The sequence below is a fragment of the Lolium rigidum genome, chromosome 1, assembly GCF_022539505.1.
Source record: "Lolium rigidum isolate FL_2022 chromosome 1, APGP_CSIRO_Lrig_0.1, whole genome shotgun sequence".
In the NCBI taxonomy this organism is placed as follows: Eukaryota; Viridiplantae; Streptophyta; class Magnoliopsida; order Poales; family Poaceae; genus Lolium; species Lolium rigidum.
The window spans coordinates 123,827,529-123,841,292 of record NC_061508.1 but is presented as its reverse complement, the minus strand read 5'-3'; positions in this window follow the sequence as shown (position 1 = coordinate 123,841,292).

Genomic DNA, 13,764 nt, shown 5'->3' with positions numbered 1-13,764 from the left:
AGCGATGAGGAAGAAGAAGAGGATGAGGAGGATGAGGATGCCGGAGCGGGCGATGCTCTGCCGGGACCTGGTGATGCGCCTCCGGAAGCTCCAGAGGCCGGTGCTGCTCCTCCCGAAGCTCCTGCTGCTTAAATACTTCCTGTGATGTGTTTGCCTGCCCTGCTTACTTCAAAACAATGCTCAACAAATTCTACCCCGGTATGCCGAGGTTTATGATGTAATATAAAACTCAGCCGTTCTGCTGGTTGTGCTACAACAATTTATGCCGGTATGTTATACCGGTAGCTTATTAACTTATGTTTGTCTGTTGACTTAGCGTTTTGCTCATTGTTTTGCTTTTATCTTGCACTGCAAAGATTCCGGAATTATTTCCGCATCCAATCCGATGCACACTTGGCTCTTTTGCTTTGGCTCTGCCTACCTTCTCTGGGTGTTTTGGCGTATGAGGCACAAAGTTCTTTTACCAAGCAAGCACTTTCTTGAACTTAGAAATAACTCGAAATTTTCACAAAAAACCGGTACAACCGGGGTTAGTTAAAATTTTCCGGATTGTTTGTTCCCACTCTCTCTTTTCGTAGTTCACGTGCTTAATTCCTACCGGTTTATCTTGCTTGCCATGAAGCCGGGTTGCGGACAGCAGCAGAGTCAAAGACTCCGGTAGGTTTAGCACGTTACTAAACCGGAAAGAAAAAAAATGTTCAACAAACAACCGGTAAACTGAAAAAATAAACATATTGCATGCAATTTCAGTAGGGGTAGTCCCCGAGATTCATTCGAGGTCCCGACATCTTTTATTCATAGCAATTAAGGTACAAAAAGGAACTTCTTACACCACCACTTCAAGAGTAGAAAGGACGCAACAGAGCTACGTTCCACGGACGCTTGGTCTCCTCTCCGGATCTGTCCGCCTTTCGTTTTTTCCATTCCTGTGCATCGATCAGGTAATAGGCATCATTGTGGAGAGCTTTTCTCACAATGAAAGGTCCCTCCCATGGGGGTGAAAGCTTATGCCGGCCTTCAGTGCGCTGCACTAGGCGTAACACCAGATCTCCTTCCCGGAACATCCTCGGGTTAACCTTCCGGCTATGATAGCGTCTGAGGTTTTGCTGGTAAATGGCTGTTCTTGCCAATGCCAATTCTCTTGCTTCTTCTAGCAAGTCCACATCGTTTTCTCTGGCTTCTTTTACCTCTTGCTCGGTATAGAGCTGCACCCTTGGTGAGTCATGGAGAATGTCGGTTGGTATGACCGCTTCTGCTCCGTAAACCATAAAGAATGGAGTGTATCCGGTAGACCGGTTTGGAGTCGTTCTTATGCTCCACAGCACTGATGGTAGCTCATCGAGCCAACACCCCGGTGACTTTTCAACCGCCTCGATGAGCCTTGGTTTGATACCGGAAAGTACCAAGGCATTTGTTCTTTCAACTTGGCCATTGCCTTGTGGGTGTGCCACTGAGCACAAATCCAACCGGATATTGTTATCCTCACAAAATCTTTTGAACTCACCTTGAGCAAAGTTTGTTCCATTGTCAGTGATAATGCTATGCGGGTAGCCATACCGCAGGATAACATCTTTTAAGAACTTCACCGCAGTGCGCCCATCACATTTTGCAATAGGTTTCACTTCTAGCCATTTGGTGAATTTATCCACCATAACCAAGATGTGGGTCATATTTCCCCTTGCAGTTTTGAATGGGCCAACCATGTCAAGGCACCAAACAGCAAACGGCCAAGTTAGCGGTATGGTTTTAAAACCGGATGCTGGGGTATGACTTTGCTTGGCGTATGATGCGTGCAGTCGACACGTCCGTTGGGAACCCCAAGAGGAAGGTGTGATGCGTACAGTAGCAAGTTTTCCCTCAGAAAGAAACCAAGGTTTATCGAACCAGGAGGAGCCAAGAAGCACGTCGAAGGTTGATGGCGGCGGGATGTAGTGTGCCGTAACACCAGGGATTCCGGCGCCAACGTGGAACCTGCACAACACAACCAAAGTACTATGCCCCAACGAAACAGTGAGGTTGTCAATCTCACCGGCTTGCTGTAACAAAGGATTAACCGTATTGTGTGGAAGATGATTGTTTGCGAGAAAACAGTAAAACAAGTATTGCGGTAGATTGTATGCGATGTAAAGAATAGGACCGGGGTCCACGAGTTCACTAGAGGTGTCTCTCCCATAAGATAAAAGCATGTTGGGTGAACAAATTACGGTCCGGCAATTGACAAATAGAGAGGGCATAACAATGCACATACATGTCATGATAAATATAGTGAGATTTAATTGGGCATTACGACAAAGTACATAGACCGCTATCCGAGCATGCATCTATGCCTAAAAAGTCCACCTTCGAGGTTATCATCCGAACCCCTTCCAATATTAAGTTGCAAAACAACGAGACAATTGCATTAAGTATGGTGCGTAATGTAATCAACAACTACATCCTTAGACATAGCATCAATGTTTTATCCCTAATGGCAACAAGCACATCCACAACCTTAGAACTTTCACGTCAGCGTCCCAGATTTAATGGAGGCATTAACCCACTATCGAGCATAAATACTCCCTCTTGGAGTTAAGAGTAAAAACTTGGCCGAGCCTCTACTAATAACGGAGAGCATGCAAGATCATAAACAACACATAGGTAATAGATTGATAATCAACATAACATAATATTCTCTATCCATCGGATCCCAACAAACACAACATATAGCATTACGGATAGATGATCTTGATCATGTTAGGCAGCTCACAAGATCCGACAATGAAGCACATAAGGAGAAGACGACCATCTAGCTACTGCTATGGACCCATAGTCCAGGGGTGAACTACTCACTCATCACTCCGGAGGCGACCATGGCGGTGAAGAGTCCTCCGGGAGATGATTCCCCTCTCCGGCAGGGTGCCGGAGGCGATCTCCTGAATCCCCCGAGATGGGATTGGCGGCGGCGGCGTCTCAGGAAGGTTTTCCGTATCGTGGCTCTCGGTACTGGGGGTTTCGCGACGAAGACTATATGTAGGCGGAAGGGCGGAGTCGGGAGAGTCACGGGGGCCCCACACGCTAGGGCCGCGCGGGCCCCCTGGGTCGCGCCGCCCTAGTGTGGCGGCGCCCCGTGGCCCCACTTCGTCTTCTCTTCGGTCTTCTGGAAGCTTCGTGGCAAAATAGGCCCCTGGGCGTTGATTTCGTCCAATTCCGAGAATATTTCCTTACTAGGATTTCTGAAACCAAAAACAGCAGAAAATAGCAACTAGCTCTTCGGCATCTCGTTAATAGGTTAGTGCCGGAAAATGCATAAATATGACATAAAGTATGCATAAAACATGTAGATATCATCAATAATGTGGCATGGAACATAAGAAATTATCGATACGTCGGAGACGTATCGGCATCCCTAAGCTTAGTTCTGCTCGTCCCGGCAGGGTAAACGATAACAAAGATAATTTCTGGAGTGACATGCCATCATAACCTTGATCATACTATTGTAGGCATATGTAGTGAATGCAGCGATCAAAACAATGGTAATGACATGAGTAAACAAATGAATCATAAAGCAAAGACTTTTCATGAATAGTACTTTCAAGACAAGCATCAATAAGTCTTGCATAAGAGTTAACTCATAAAGCAATAAATCAAAGTAAAGGTATTGAAGCAACACAAAGGAAGATTAAGTTTCAGCGGTTGCTTTCAACTTATAACATGTATATCTCATGGATATTGTCAATGTAAAGTAATATAACAAGTGCAATATGCAAGTATGTAGGAATCAATGCACAGTTCACACAAGTGTTTGCTTCTTGAGGTGGAGAGAGATAGGTGAACTGACTCAACATAAAAGTAAAAGAAAGGCCCTTCGCAGAGGGAAGCATTGATTGCTATATTTGTGCTAGAGCTTTGGTTTTGAAAACAAGAAACAATTTTGTCAACGGTAGTAATAAAGCATATGTATCATGTAAATTATATCTTACAAGTTGCAAGCCTCATGCATAGTATACTAATAGTGCCCGCACCTCGTCCTAATTAGCTTGGATTACCGGGATTGTCATCGCAATACACATGTTTTAACCAAGTGTCACAAAGGGAGTACCTCTATGCCGCCTGTACAAAGGTCTAAGGAGAAAGCTCGCATTGGATTTCTCACTTTTGATTATTCTCAACTTAGACATCCATACCGGGACAACATAGAAAACAGATAATGGACTCCTCTTTAATGCATAAGCATGTAGCAACAATTAATGTTCTCATACGAGATTGAGGATATATGTCCAAAACTGAAACTTCCACCATGGATCATGGCTTTAGTTAGCGACCCAATGTTCTTCTCTAACATTATGCATGCTCTAACCATTAAATGAGTGGTAAATCTCCCTTACTTCAGACAAGACGAACATGCATAGCAACTCACATGATATTCAACAAAGAGTAGTTGATGGCGTCCCCGGGAACATGGTTACCGCTCAACAAGCAACTTAATAAGAGATAAAGTGCATAAGTACATATTCAATACCACAATAGTTTTTAAGCTATTTGTCCCATGAGCTATATATTGCAAAGGTAAAGAATGGAAATTTTAAAGGTAGCACTCAAGCAATTTACTTTGGAATGGCGGAGAAATACCATGTAGTAGGTAGGTATGGTGGACACAAATGGCATAGTGGTTGGCTCAAGGATTTTGGATGCATGAGAAGTATTCCCTCTCGATACAAGTTTTAGGCTAGCAAGGTTATTTGAAACAAACACAAGGATGAACCGGTGCAGCAAAACTCACATAAAAGACATATTGTAAACATTATAAGACTCTACACCGTCTTCCTTGTTGTTCAAACTCAATACTAGAAATTATCTAGACTTTAGAGAGACCAATTATGCAAACCAAATTTTAGCAAGCTCTATGTATTTCTTCATTAATAGGTGCAAAGTATATGATGAAAGAGCTTAAACATGAGCACAAAAATTGCCAAGTATCAAATTATTCAAGACATTTTAGAATTACTACATGTAGCATTTCCCGATTCCAACCATATAACAATTTAACGAAGAAGATTCAACCTTCGCCATGAATACTATGAGTAAAGCCTAAGGACATATTTGTCCATATGCAACGAGTGGAGCGTGTCTCTCTCCCACACAATGAATGCTAGGATCTATTTTATTCAAACAAAAACAAAAACAAAAACAAACCGACGCTCCAAGCAAAGCACATAAGATGTGATGGAATAAAAATATAGTTTCAGGGGAGGAACCAGATAATGTTGTCGATGAAGAAGGGGATGCCTTGGGCATCCCCAAGCTTAGACGCTTGAGTCTTCTAAAAATATGCAGGGGTGAACCACCGGGGCATCCCCAAGCTTAGAGCTTTCACTCTCCTTCATATCGTATCATCCTCCTCTCTTGATCCTTGAAAACTTCCTCCACACCAAACTCAAAACAACTCATTAGAGGGTTAGTGCACAATTAATATATTCAGAGGTGACATAATCATTCTTAACACTTCTGGACATTGCTCAAAGCTACTGAAAGTCAATGGAATAGAAAAATCCATCAAGCATAGCAAAACAGGCAATGCGAAATAAAAGGCAGAATCTGTCAAAACAGAACAGTTCGTAAAGACGAATTTTATTGAGGCACCAGACTTGCTCAGATGAAAATTCTCAAATTGAATGAAAGTTGCGTACATATCTGAGGATCACTCACGTAAATTGGCATAATTTTCTGAGTTACCTACAGAGAACTAGGCCCAGATTCGTGACAGCAAAGAAATCTGTTTCTGTCCAAATCTAGTATGAACCTTACTATCAAAGACTTTACTTGGCACAACAATGCACAAAACTAAGATAAGGAGATGTTGCTACAGTAGTAACAACTTCCAAGACTCAAATATAAAATAAAAGTAGTGTAGTAAAAAAAACATGGGTTGTCTCCCATAAGCGCTTTTCTTTAACGCCTTTCAGCTAGGCGCAGAAAGTGTATATCAAGTGTTATCAAGAGATGATGCATTGACAGCGGGGTTTGGAGTTTCTCAACCATGCATAGTATTTTGGATACATAGGTTTCAGCGGCTCCCTTTTCATTAGTCTTGGGCTTGCTACTCTCATCAAACAAATTTTCAGGAACAAGCCAAGCATAATTATCATCTAGAGCTTCATGCATCGCTAGGAGCTTACATGGTATTGGTGCTTTAATCTCCCCACCATCATTAACACTATTAGTGTACTTAATTCTATCCATATCCATTTTTTCAAGTGTTCTTTTAAAATCGGTGATCGTACCAAGCCTCTCATGCTTACTAACAACTTTTCTAGCTTCTTTAGCTATATCCGCAAATTCTCGCACTAAGACTTTTAGAACAAAATCTCTCTTCTCTCCCGCTCCATATCGGAAAGTGTAAGAAACATGTGTTGTATCATGGGGTTGAGACTAATAAATCTAGCTTCCATCATGCGTACCAAACAAACGAGAGGCATCTTCATAAGTAGGGACAGCTTTTGCAAGGGGTATATCTTTAAGATCTTCATGCATACTAACCTGGGTGAAAAATTCTTCTATATTATCTCTTCCAATTATAGACCCTTGTCCCACAGGTATATCTTTTACAGTAAAATTAAAAGGAAACATGTTGAAATAAGTAAAGCAAATGCAAGTAACTAATTTTTTTGTGTTTTTGATATAGAGTGCAAGACAGTAAATAAAGCTAGCAACTAATTTTTTTGTGTTTTGATATAATGCAGCAAACAAGAAAGTAAATAAAATAAAGCAAGACAAAAACAAAGTAAAGAGATTGGATTGTGGAGACTCCCCTTGCAGCGTGTCTTGATCTCCCCGGCAACGGTGCCAGAAAAAGAGCTTGATGCGTGCAGTCGACACGTCCGTTGGGAACCCCAATTAAGAGGAAGGTGTGATGCGTACAGTAGCAAGTTTTCCCTCAGAAAGAAACCAAGGTTTATCGAACCAGGAGGAGCCAAGAAGCACGTCGAAGGTTGATGGCGGCGGGATGTAGTGCGGCGCAACACCAGGGATTCCGGCGCCAACGTGGAACCCGCACAACACAACCAAAGTACTTTGCCCCAACGAAACGGTGAGGTTGTCAGTCTCACCGACTTGCTGTAACAAAGGATTAGATGTATAGTGTGGATGATGATTGTTTGCAGAAAACAGTAGAACAAGTATTGCGGTAGATTGTATTCGATGTAAAAGAATGGACCGGGGTCCACAGTTCACTAGAGGTGTCTCTCCCATAAGATAAATAGCATGTTGGGTGAACAAATTACGGTTGGGCAATTGACAAATAGAGAGGGCATGACCATGCACATATATGATATGATGAGTATTGTGAGATTTAATTGGGCATTACGACAAAGTACATAGACCGCTATCCGACATGCATCTATGCCTAAAAAGTCCACCTTCGGGTTATCATCCGAACCCCTTCCGGTATTAAGTTGCAAACAACGAGACAATTGCATTAAGTATGGTGCGTAATGTAATCAATAACTACATCCTCGGACATAGCATCAATGTTTTATCCCTAATGGCAACATCACATCCACAACCTTAGAACTTTCTGTCACACTGTCCCAGATTTAATGGAGGCATGAACCCACTATCGAGCATAAATACTCCCTCTTGGAGTTAAGAGTAAAAACTTGGCCAGAGCCTCTACTAATAACGGAGAGCATGCAAGATCATAAACAACACATAGGTAATAGATTGATTATCAACATAACATAATATTCTATCCATCGGATCCTAACAAACACAACATATAGCATTACAGATAGATGATCTTGATCATGTTAGGCAGCTCACAAGATCCGACAATGAAGCACATAAGGAGAAGACGACCATCTAGCTACTGCTATGGACCCATAGTCCAGGGGTGAACTACTCACTCATCACTCCGGAGGTGACCATGGCGGTGAAGAGTCCTCCGGGAGATGATTCCCCTCTCCGGCAGGGTGCCGGAGGCGATCTCCTGAATCCCCCGAGATGGGATTGGCGGCGGCGGCGTCTCTGGAAGGTTTTCCGTATCTTGGCTCTCGGTACTGGGGGTTTCGCGACGAAGACTATATGTAGGCAGAAGGGCGGAGTCGGGAGAGTCACGGGGGCCCCACACGCTAGGGCCGCACGGCCCCCCCTAGGCCGCGCCGCCCTAGTGTGGCGGCGCCCCGTGGCCCCACTTCGTCTTCTCTTCGGTCTTCTTGAAGCTTCGTGGCAAAATAGGCCCCTGGGCGTTGATTTCGTCCAATTCCGAGAATATTTCCTTACTAGGATTTCTGAAACCAAAAACAGCAGAAAACAGCAACTGGCTCTTCGGCATCTCGTTAATAGGTTAGAGCCGGAAAATGCATAAATATGACATAAAGTATGCATAAAACATGTAGATATCATCAATAATGTGGCATGGAACATAAGAAATTATCGATACGTCGGAGACGTATCAGCGTACCTCTGGCACCCATTGCATTTTCTTACCAAATCTTCCGCATTTTCCAAAGCAGTGGGCCAATAGAACCCATGCCGGAATACTTTTGGTACCAGCGCCCTTGACGAAGCGTGGTGCCCACATTCCCCTTGGTGGATCTCCACGAGCATTTCTTTTCCTTCTTCCGGTTCCACACACCTTTGAAGGACACCGGTAACACTTCTCTTGTACACCTCGCCTTTGATGATGGTGTATGCTTTGGACCTCCTCTGGATCCTTCTGGACTCGTTTTCGTCAACCGGCAAGGTGCCATTGATCAGGAATTCCTTAATAGGTTTAACCCAAGATGGTGCCTCTCGGACCAGGAACACTGGTACGTCTATCTCCATGCTATCCACCAGCATTGTTTCCTCCGGTATGGACGCAGCAGTCCCCGAGTTGACCGGAACAGTCCCCGGGTTTCCTTCATCGATATCCATTGGTACAACATGTGATTCTGGTACGAAAATGGACTCCGATTCCGGACTCGGTTTTATTGATGGGACTCTTAAGTGTGCCAAGGCTATTCCGGGAGGAATTTCTTGCGTAGATGAGCCTAGCTTGGACAATGCATCCGTGGCTTCATTTTCCGCTCGTGGCACATGGTGAAACTCACAACCTTCGAAGAAGCCGGCAATCTTTTGCATGTGAAACCGGTATGAAGCCATGTTGGCATCTTTTGCGTCCCAATCTCCGGAACATTGTTGCACTACAAGATCTGAATCTCCGTAGCAAATGATCCGGTGTGCACCGATTTCTTTTGCGACCTTAAGTCCATGAATCAAAGCCTCGTACTCAGCGACATTGTTCGATGCCCTGAAATGTACTTGCAAAACATACCGGAGGTGATCTCCCTTAGGTGAGGTAAGCACCACACCGGCACCTAGACCCTCTTTAAGTTTGGATCCGTCAAAGTGCATCTTCCAGTATTCTATTCTTTGGTCTGGTGTCTTGTACTGCATTTCCGCCCAATCAACCAGGAAATCAGCCAAGGCTTGTGATTTTATGGCATCTCTTCTTTCATACACCGGTACATATGGTGATATCTGGATCGCCCACTTTGCAATCCTACCACTAGCATCTTTGTTGCACATGATATCGGAAATGGGTGCCTCACTCACCACTTTCATGGGGTGCTCCTGAAAGTAATGCTTAAGCTTTGTGGCGGCCATGAACACGCCATAAGTCATTTTCTGGAAGTGCGGGTAGTTTTGTTTTGAGAGGGAGAGCACCTCGCTCAGGTAGTATACCGGCATGTGCACGGTTTTTCCTTCCTCATCTCTTTCCACTACCACTACAACACTTACAACCCGGTTAGTTGCTGCTATGTACAACAACATGGGTTCCCTTTCCAAAGGTGAAGCCAGTATTGGTGCAGTGGCTCGCATTGTTTTTAGCTCCTTAAACGCCGCGTCTGCATGAGGGGTCCAGACGAACGTATTGGATTTTTTCATGAGAGCATAGAGTGGCAGAGACTTTTCTCCCAACCTTCTTATGAACCTGTCGTGGTATCGTCACGGCATATGCCATAGGGTGGCTAATCGAAGGGGCTCCTGAGAGATCTCACGGCGGTATCTGGAAACGGGTATGGGCACGAGCGACACGGCGACGTACCCAGGTTCGAGGCCCTCCGATGGAGGTAAAACCTCTACTCCTGCTAGAGTGTATAAGATGTCACACAGTACAATGGTGCTCCTAGAGCTGTGTCCGGCTGGCCCTGAGAGGCTAAGGGAGACGATGGTCTCTCTCACAGGGCAGTGCTGTAGGTAGGTGAAAGCAATAAGTGATCGATCGTCCCTGCACGAGAGGGGGTAGTGCGGCTTATATAGGCACCGGCACTTTACATATAAGACCCTATAGTCTACTAGCCGGCTTGGCCGGCTTCGGCTTCCGCTCCTTCCCAAGGCGGTGACGTCGGGAGCCGTTGAGGCGTCATGGCTCTGTCCCATCCGGCTGCCTTGGTCGGCGGTATGGAGAGGAAGTGTCCCCGTCGCCGTCAGCCACTGTAGCTCGTACGGCGCGTCGTAAGCCATGATGGCCTGTCCGGCGCGTGGCACTATTGCTCCACAGTGCCCCGCGCTTTACGGAGGATGAAGTCAGCGTGGACTTTGGGAACCCGGATCACCAACCCGGTTCCTTCCAAGTGCAAGACTCGCCGGCCTCGAGTCGGTCTCGAGGTATAGACCCCCGGCCGGATATGGCTTGTAGAAGCCGGCCCAGCTACGGCATTGGCGGCCGTAGTTAGGCCGACTAGGACCTAGAGCCGGCCGGCTTCGGACCAGCCGGCCACGGCGCCCGCGCCGGCTGCTCCTCGGCCCGGCCTTTGCCGCGAGCCGGCCGGTGGCCAGCCGGCTGCTCTGCGTCCATTGCCCTACCCGGGGTCTTCCCCCGACATTAGCCCCCGAAGCTGGCAAGGTCCTGCGTTTAGAAGGACCTAGGCAGGTTTTCTCGGCTTCTTGAATATATTTGACGGCACTTGGAGGGGCCAACTGAGAATTTTCATTCAGCCGGCTGCGCCCTCGTCCGGCTCGTTCCTGCCGGCTGCTCCCAGCCGACCGCTTTTTACACTTGTATAGTTTTTGCTTTCTTGCAAGATTTGATGGCGCCTCCGCCTTGCTGATGAACTTTGGTTCGAGTGGGACTTTTGTCCGGCTCCGGCTTGCTGCGCGCCGGGGTCTCCGCCGCCTCGGGCCCTGCGCCCGACTTGACCGGTCTGACGCCCGGCCCGGCCGTCGGTTCGTCCGGTCACGTCAATGTTCCTCCGGATCCGGTGCGGTAGTGGGCGACGTGGTGTGGCAGTTTCGGTAACGGTAGCGGTCGTGGGCGACGTTAATGCGCGAAGATCCGGGCGGCGTGGCCCACGAACGCCACTTGGAGGCCAACCGCCCGCGGCAGGAGGCTATAAATGCCGCGGGGGAGGGTACCGAGGCGGCACTTGCTCACTTCTCCTTCCTCGCGCTCTTGCCTCCATCGCTCTCCGCGCGCCCGAGCTTGCTGTTGCTCCGGCGAACGCCCTCCGCTGGCGAACTCCGGCGGACGAATCTCCACCGATCCGCCGTCACTTCACCAGTCCGGCGCCACGGGGCCGCGCGTCTCGACGGAGCGTCCTCAGCCGCCGCTGTCGCCGCCGCCGTCGCAAGGTTCTTCCTCGCCGTTCCGCCTCTCCTGGTCATCTTCTTCTTCGGCCTCGTCGATGGCGTCCCCGCCGGATCATGGAGGGGCTCCTACATGCGCGAGGACGACATCGAGCGCTCGGTGCGCCTCCGGCGAATCCCGCGGTCGGTGATCACGCGGGCGCCCGGCGGGGAGTTGGAGCCCAAGCCGGAGCCCGGCGAGCGCGTGCGTTTCGGCGCGCACCTCGACCGCGGGCTGGGCTTGCCGGCTTCGACATTCTTCCGGCGGTTCCTCGACCACTTCGGCCTTCAGCCGCATCACCTGCCGGCCAACGCGTGCGTCCTCTTGAGCTGCTACGTAGCGTTCATGGAGGCTTACGCCGGCCCGTGGCCCGACATCGACTTCGGAGCCGGCTCTTCTACTTGAAGGCCCAAACCACCGAGGGCCGCCTGCGGGCCTGTGGCGCCGCCTCGATCTACACCCGGCCCGGTACGCCTTTCCCTAAAATCCCCACCGTCGATTCGGTGAAGAACTGGCAGATGTCATTCTTCTACGTGCGCAACGACGGGGCGCTCGTTGACCGGATCAACTTGCCGGAGTTCAACCCGGCTCCTCCAGTCGGCCGGATCAACTGGAGCCACAACGCCCGCTCGACGAATCAGACCGCCGAGGTGAACCTGCTCTGGGACTTCCTGGGGACAGCCACCACTGGCGGGCTGACCGCCGAAGATCTCCTCTGCACCATCGCCGAGCGCCGGGTGCTGCCGCTCCAGATGCGCTCCCACAAGATCGGGCACATGTCCGGCCGGTTCGATCCGAACCGGACGTCCAAGGCGCTACTCAACAAAGCCCAGGTGGCCAGCCGGGTGAACCACATCACCAAGGCGAACCTAACGGAGAGCTGGAGCTACGGGCTGGTGCCTTGCGACAGGGAGCATCCGCCGGCGCGGGTAAGTCTCATGTCTTTGCCATTTTTCCGGCCTGCGGCTGCGAGGCCGACTTCCTTTTTCTTCCGCCGACTTCCGGCTTGTCATATGTTCATGTTTTTTCTGTCTTTCTAGCTTTTTGAGCGCCAGAACGTCGAGGACGGCGACCTGGCGACGAAGAGGTGGACGCCGGATCACGTTGATCCGGCTGACCAAGCCGGCGAGCATGCCGGCGATGACGACTTGCCGCAGGCGCCTGATCTAGGCGGCCAGGGGGAGCACAATCCGCCCCCTTCCCCGGAGCAGCAGGAGGAGGAGGAGGAGCCAGCGATGTCCAGCACGGGGCCCATCCCCGCCGTGCCTCTGCGTGCGAGGCCGCCAAGCACCACGGCGACTTCGGCGCCCAAGGGCACGAAGCGAGCCGGCTCCACCGCCGCCTTGGAGGCGAAGGCGAAGAAGCTGCGCCGGCAGCAGCCGAAGATGGTCCCGGAGAAGGCCGGGTGAGTTCTTTCTTTCTTTTTCTTGTTTGATTCCTTTTCTTTCCTTACTTTTGTGCTTATTATCTCTTTGTTCATCCGGCTAGGGCCCCTATCAAGTTTGCCCAGGGCGGCGGCTCCCGGCAAGCTCCGCGCGTTGTGTCGCCGCTTCCCCGCCAGAGGAGGGAGCAGACGCCGCAGCCTTCCTCGCGCGCATCTACACCGCCGCCGCCTGCCGCAGGGCGCCTTCCTTCGCCGTGCCGCTGGCCTCGGCGCCGATCGCGGCACGCGGGTTGAGCCGACTCGCCAGGCGACGCTGGACGACATGTTCCCGGGCCGGACTCGTCCTCTGGGCCCAGCTGCTGGGGCTGGTCTGGGAATGCCGCCGTCGACCGGAGCCGGAGCCGGCAGCTCCGCACCGCCTGCGACCGGAACCGGAGCCGGGAGGGCTGCGCCGCCCACGGTCGGAGCCGGAGCCAGGCCGAGCGTGGTGGTGCTGGACGAAAGTCCGGAGGAGGCACCTCAGGCGCCGGAGACGACTGGGCCGGCTGGGCCATCTGCTGCGCCCGGAGCGACGCCGCCACCGCAGCCGACGACGGAGGAGCCGGCCCGACAGGAGCCGGCAAGAGACGAGCCGGTGCGCACGGAGGGCGCCGACTCGCGCGCGCTGGTGAGGACGGGGACCCCAACGGCGTCACCGCAAGGCCCGCACGTGGCCAAGGGCGCACTTCTTCTTCAGAGTGCCGTCCGCCTCCGACTCCAGCCTCGGCTCGGCTGCCACCATGGAGCAGGCGTG